The 7,535-nt window shown below is 34.8% G+C and overlaps 1 pseudogene; it reads right to left on the bottom strand.

The window, feature by feature from the left end:
* LOC147564366 (protein FAR-RED IMPAIRED RESPONSE 1-like) lies at positions 1–2,059 on the bottom strand (annotated as a pseudogene).
* Between the last annotated feature and the right edge of the window lie 5,476 nt (positions 2,060–7,535).

Genomic DNA, 7,535 nt, shown 5'->3' with positions numbered 1-7,535 from the left:
TTAAACAAGGGTATAGTTTTTTTTCTCATTCTCAACCCACTCAATATAACGTTCACAACGACCATCATCGTCACATGACAAGTCTGCAAGTTCCGTAAATGCACGACATAACCGATCATAGGTATGAAGATTCTCACTTAATGCCCAATCATCATATCCAATTGACAACTTTGTGTGTGCTCTCGTGACATCATTTCTCCATCTACGAAGAATGTATTTCTCTGGAATAAAGTCAATACCAAATTCAAGCAACACCACTATAGCATGTCTACACAATAATCCCTTAGACTCAAACATAAAACAACTACAATGTATACTACTACTCGTATGGTCACAATAAACTTTATAAACCATCCTTTTCTTCATTCCCTCTCCAATGACAATATCAGCCCGTACGTCATGTATGGTTAACATGTCATTTTGGTACCCATTTATTTCTTTGCAATATAACAATTCAACCAACTCAGTCTGAAATACTTTGAATTTCTCTGTGGTGTACACTTGTTGAGCTTGTTTCTCCATCTCAAATCTAGTTACACATGGTATCTTGTGTGCATATGACCTAAAGTCCGCCTCTGCCTCCTTTTGGGCTTTATCTCTCAATGCACGACCATATTGTTCAACAAATTGTTTTAAAGTTGTTTTCGAATTAACATAACCATCAAAAAAAGCATTCACACTTTCACTTCGTTGTGTACTTGACATGCCAGCCCAAAAACTATTGTTAAGTTAAATTGGAACCCAACGATACCTATCTGTGTATAGTTTAGTTAACCATTTATGTTGATGTAAATCATATTTGTTAAGCATGTTTAACCAACCTTCTTCAAACTCTCCGGGATCTTGTGAATCATATACTAAATGGTTCAATGTCGAGCTGATTTGATCTTTTTGTTTATTGCTACCAAATTTTACAGGAAACTTCTTCAAAATATGCCATAAACACCATCTATGCCTACTGTGAGGAAAGACTATCTCAATGGCATTCTGCATTGCCTTACATTGATCTGTAATTTATCCATGCAAGCGAGCCATGCTTGAAACAACCAAACAAATGTATCCGTGTCTTCATTTGAAATAAGACCACACCCGAGCAAGATTGTATGTCCATGATGATTTACTCCGACAAACGGAGCAAATGGCATTTCGTATTTGTTAGTCAAGTAAGTTGTATCAAATGCAATCACATCGCCAAATTCTTTATAAGATTTTCTACTCTTTCCATCGGCCCAAAATACATTTTTCAGTCTACCTTCTCCATCGTGGTCCATACAATAGAAAAAATCTTTATTTTGAGATTGCATCTTCATGAAATAACGTTGAACTGCAACTACATCGCCTTCACCAAGGCGCAATCGCCTAACTTTTGCTAGGTAATTCTGACAGTCTTTTTTGTTCACAGTCAAGTTTTCATAACCATGTGCATCTTCAACAATGGTACCAAAATTCTTACATACTCGAATTCCTGCTCTATCATGCAATTCTAAAGCCCTTTTTAAGGATGGTTTGATGTTTCTATTGCATTTATAAAATCTTGACTTGCTAGGACTTAGAGGATGATTGTGATCAAGATAGGTTGACGTTATTTTCCATCTTTCATCTCCTTCAAGCGTTATTCTAATCTTAACTAAACAACCTGTCTTGGATGAGGGTTTTGGGTTTAAGCAATTCGAAGAAGTAATTCTAGGTTTTCCTTCTCTAGCACACGAAAAAGTAACCCATCGAAGCAAACCACTATAATCTCTTTTACTAGTTCTTTTCTTCGCAGGAAATCCAGACAAAAACGCATATTTCTTAAAAAGTTCAAAAACAAACTCAAGATTATCGTGTATTCTTCCAATCTTTAGTAAATCCAATAGTTCCAATTTACTGTATTTCGAACAATCAATTTTTTTTCACTCTCTACACATTCTTCTTCGGGTCCACAATCATCTTCGGGTCCACAATCATCTTCGGGTTCACTATCATCTTCGGGTCCACTATCATCTCCTTCCCCAAAATTCTCATCACCAATACCATCCCTATAATCTACATTATAGTCTATAGGTATTCCTTCCATAGATGCCTTGAATAAAACAACCAAACAAGAATACTTTATGTACCAAGATCAGAAAGTTAGAGAGAAATAAGAAATCACTTTGAACTTAGTATGTGCACATTAACCTAAAATGGGGATGCAAAGATGACTAAAATTACCTTGAAATAAGAAATCACTTTGAACTATGTTAGTATGTGCACATTAACCTAAAATGGTGATGCAAAGATGACTAAAATTACATTGAAATAAGAAATCACTTTGAACTATGTTAGTATGTGCACTTTAACCAAAAAATGGTGATGCAAAGATGACTAAAATTACCTTACTTTGGAAGAAGGAGATGAGTAGAGAAACAACAACAGTGGTCTTCGAGCTAGAACTCGGTTGGTGGATGACGATGATGAAAAATGGTTAACTCCAAAGCTAGGGTTCGTTTTTGTTCTTCAAGTAGTTGAAAAGGATGACTGTTGATTGAAGAAATTGGATTTAATTTGCTTTTGAGTATTTCAATCTCAGCCCTTAAAATATTAAAGGCCAAGATTGAAAGGTAAAGGATCCGGTAAAGTCTCTCACGCCGTAATCAAACAGACATCCCAATTTATTTGTCCACGTTAGAGAGAGAAAATTTCATTTTCTCTCTCTAACTTTCTCTTTTGTCTGCCCATGTGAGGGTCTTTTGGAGTTTTATGCCATGTGGCATAAACGGTCTAACCAATGGTTTCTAAGGAGGGTCGTCTAGGCTTTTTGAGTTCATACCTCACCCAAAGAACCAAATGGAAAAAGAAATTTATAGCTTCAAAAAAGTCACACAATTTCTTAAGGGCAGAATCAAAATATTCCAAGATTACCCCCCAGTATTCTCTCGATAGAGAAGTCATGTCCCATCGCAATCCGAATAGATCGCGAGCGAACACCTGGTAAATAAGGTCGCTAACTATGTATGAGTTGAAAGACTCAACGAAGTTAGCAGAATCGTGCAAACAAGTTGCAAAGGGTGAAAGGTGAAGTAGAGAACCATAGCTGGCGAGAAATATGGTCAAAATTGAGGACACCGTTGTAGTGCTAACCAAGATGGGAGGAGCCCGGTACCATAACAAGTGCGGAGATAAACAGATATAGATTGTAGCTTCAGAGAAAGCTGGTAGTCCCAAAGGAGTTTCAGAACTAAACCTTGTCCGTTTACCTGGGTCAAAAGGCTGACCGAACATATAGAGTACCCAAACCCTTTATATCATTCCTAGATCAAACAACTGGCCCAAATAGTGGAATAAACAAGTCCAACAATAAAATATGATTTTGGGCCACCAAGCTATCCCAAGGCCCACTATGGGGTACGACCCATGTACTGAACTAGAATGTACACATACGCCACACGTGTAACTCCTCGGGTTAACCATTGCCGTGCAAGTGACATGTGCACTATCTTCTTCCCCCAAACTATTGTTGTTGCCGACGTCGGAGGAGAGCTCGGACACCATCAAGCCATGGTAAAGAAAATCAAATAGGTAAATGAAGTATGATTGTTCCATTTGAGGGCAACAAGTCTCCAGAGAAGAAAGCTAAGAAAGACTAATCCTAGAACTCTCTTAAGGGTTACAAACACTTAAAAACAAACAAGAAAAACTGATACAAAATATCTAATCTAGATCAAAAGAGAAAGTACTAAACAAAACCTAATTAATGAAACTAAGGCTGAAACTAAAACTAAAACCTAATACATAAGATAAAATCTTCTCTCTGCAGATTGGGTTCAGGGGTACCCTTATCTCCGACTGTTTCCAGCCAAGATCCATGATTTATGCGAGAAAGATTAGGATGAGAAGGAGTTGAAGGTAGATCTGGTTTCTCTCTCTAGAAAATGAAAAAAAAATGTTAATAGAAAGGGTTTTTAACATGATAGATCTGTACCGAAATCTTAAGAAATGATAAGGATCAGACCCTAGAAGGATCAATACAAGGTTTTCTCAATGATCTTGGTAGAAACTATTTGGATCTACTTTCTCTCTCTAAAGTTAGAGAGAGAAGCTCTAAAGTTCTGCAAAAATTTTTTCAATGATCTTGGTAGAAACCATTTTAGTTGTATACACATCCAAGATATCTTTTGCTCAAGTGAAACGAGATGTGAAATTAGAACTTCAAAAATAATTGAAAAACAACTCCTTTTTTGTTTTTTTTTTTTTGTTGAACAACTCCTTTTTTGTTGATAATTTGAAAAACAGTTTGGGGTCCGTTTAATACGCGGGGTTGGGGAAGTATTTGGATGTGAAAACCAAAATTTTCTGATGAGAAAGAAAATCAAGTTTTAAAGTGTTTGATGGGACCAATACAACACATGGAAATAAAAGTCGTGCAAGGCAACGAGCACCCTCTAAGGACACACCATCAAAAACAACAAATCATGAACATACGATCTCACAAATAAATAACAACCATAGAAAAGAAACAAAAATATGTTATCTAGTACAAATCAACCTCACTTGAGCCGCACTCTAATGGTTTCCAATCTAGCCTCTAGAGCGATCTATTGCATTTCATTGTTTAAGTCGCCAACAAAATATCGACACCTTTAGTCCTCCTGGCTCCAGACAGTAAATCAGCAAGTTGATTTACTTCTCTGAAAATATGCTCCAAGATGTACTCCTTGAACCTCTTCATCTTGCTTTTAATGGTCCTCCAAACGTTCAACGACTACCATGGTGGTCAGGGACGGATCCAGGATTTCGAATGAGAGGGTGTGAAATTATATACCCAATTTTGCGAACACTGAAATTAACAAAATATATATATATATATATATATATATATATATATTAATTATCTCAATACATTAGGGATTACAAATGCAATTGACCGTTACGAGAGTTCAAGTTATGAAATGTTAGCTTAATCGGCTCATTGTCAATTTCACTAAAAAGTTCTTTCTCAATAAAGATTACTAAACTATTATTCAACCACGGATCACTCATTCTGTTTCTTAAGCGTATCTTGACTAACTTTATAGTTAAAAAGTTCTTTTTAGGCAAGCAGTTATAACTAGCAAAATTATACATGCAACGTAGTTATTTTGAAATTCAATGAAATGGGTACAACAATATTTATATGAATATATGGCCTATTGCTAAGACCAAAGTCATAATCAGATAGCTTATTTTTCATTAAGAATTACCCGTAGACGAAAGTTTCTAATTAAAAGTCATTTGTAACGCTATTATTTGTTACAACTATTTGTCATATCTAAAGCTCATTTGCTACGAATTTTATTCATTTGCTGCAAATGTCATAACAAAAGTCCTTCAGTTTTGTAGTGACTACTAAAATTATTTGGGCGGATCCATTGGTGCGGCCGCACTCCCTTAAATTCGTCGTTGATGGTGGCACCTGCCACCACCCGACATGTAGTCAACAACCCACAACTATGCTTAGAGTCAGATGAGAGTTATGTCACATGTCATTTAAACATAAAGAAGTCTTATGATTCTACTAACCGCGAATTCCATAAATTTTAAAGTCGCAAAATTACAGTATCCAAATAGTCAGAGATAGGACTACACATTCTTTACGGCGACAGACGTTGTCTTCTCACATATTAAGTGAGAACTTGATAGAAAATGCAGCTCAAACCTCACTCTCCCTAGAAGGGTTGAAGTGTGGACTCTCCTAAGGCTGTCAACAATGAGTAGATTATGTCCTCCCTCCCTAGTTGAGCTTTTGGGACACCTATAAGTATATATTAGAAATATTTGATTCTTTTGTCTCAGATTGGATCTAAGAAAGTAAAAAAAGTGTTGATGTTTGACTACTAGTATATACTTACTATATATGATAAAGAGTTCAAGAAAAAGGTAAACACTCAGTTTCATGAGGATTTGGAATGTATAGTTGCCAACTTGCCATCCACATGATAGCTAGTTTTCACTTTTCAATTTTGGAGGGACCTTTTTGTAATAATTCTGTATTTTTAATAATTAGTGTGACAACCCTCCGACAAACTACTTTGCCTTTCTTGCTTCTTACTCTTTGTTTACCAGATACCTCTTCTACCCATGAAAGCAAAGTAGAAAACCAATCAGATCTGATTCAACCATAAGCCGTTATATCTTTATGCCTTTTATTATTTATACTAATGCCCCTGAGTGACCTTTTCTTATGTGTAAGACGTATTTAACACAAAAGTTAGAAAGTTAATCCCAATTTTATAGTGTTGTTTTGGAGCAAGACTGACCTAGATGTTTTAGAGCCCCAAACAGAGTTAAAGATTAAGGTCTTACTCTTATATAATGCATGTAAAAATGAATTTTGTAATAGTGTTTTTAAACTCCACCCAAATACTTAACCACTCAGATACAACTTAAATCAAAATATAAATTTAAAATATACGTACTATTTACAAAGTCACATACAAAATTCAAACACGAAGTCTTTGATGTGTAGGGGTCCAAAGAGGTCGCTTTACCTGCTTCGGACCCGATGCGAGCCACTAATATAGAGATCGGCGAAATCGTTGAAAGGAAAAAAATTCTAAAAAGATTGGAAGTAACAAAAAACCATTATCTTTTCTTGATGGTTGTTTAGACCGCTTAGTGTAAAATTACTAAAAGGACAAACACAAAGCAAAGACATACGTTCATATCCCTAGTCTTTCTCCTCTTCACACCATATTAAGTGTTTGGCTACACACATTGTAAAAAATGTTTGTTTGGTCCTCTAAAATGTTTATTTTCCATTTTTTTATTACTTTTTTTACCGTCATTTCACTGTCTTTTTCTTAATATTTTTTTGACCAATTTTTTACAATATGTTTTACGTTTTTCACTGGTTCTTTTTTATCGTTTTTTCGAAGACTTGTTGTTAGAAATATTGTTTTCTTAATGTTTGTTGCTTCTAACGTATTCTCATACATTTTTCAAAATTTTTTTTGCCCATAACGTTTTTCAACTTGAAAATCATCGTTTTTCAAAGTATTTTTTTCGTTTGTCAAAAAATAATTTATTTTCTACCTGTTTGGCAGATACAAACACTTTTTATCTACCGAACTAGAATTTGTCTTCAAAACGGATGTTTGTCTTCAACAAACTGATGTTTGTTTGTTATTTTTGTTTTATTCTCCCTTTTCATCTCTTTCCATGTAACTTGTGTGTTTCATTAGGCCAACAATTTATATTGAACAAACAATTGTTTGAAACATAGATCTAATCTACAAAGCACCCGAAACATAAATAAAAAACATCAATATATATTAAAACTGATCAAACACATATTTAAAAAGTATTCATCAAACATAGATCAAAATAAATATGAAAATTTTAAGTTTCATTAAAATTCAGAACAGATCAAAAGCCTCATCATAACTCAAAATAAATCTGATTTTCAAGAACATATAGTAATTTGAAGACAACAAACAAGTCTTTGTACAGAACCGTAGTTTTTTCCTTATTAGAAAAAATTTGAACTTCACCTACGTGGGTGAAGAAAAATTAAGATTGAAATTACCATTAGA

Source organism: Eschscholzia californica, unplaced genomic scaffold (genome assembly GCF_041429995.1).
Source record: "Eschscholzia californica isolate CP2 unplaced genomic scaffold, dmEscCali1.0.p SCAF_1, whole genome shotgun sequence".
Taxonomy (NCBI): domain Eukaryota; kingdom Viridiplantae; phylum Streptophyta; class Magnoliopsida; order Ranunculales; family Papaveraceae; genus Eschscholzia; species Eschscholzia californica.
This window is presented reverse-complemented; position numbering and strand designations above follow the sequence as displayed.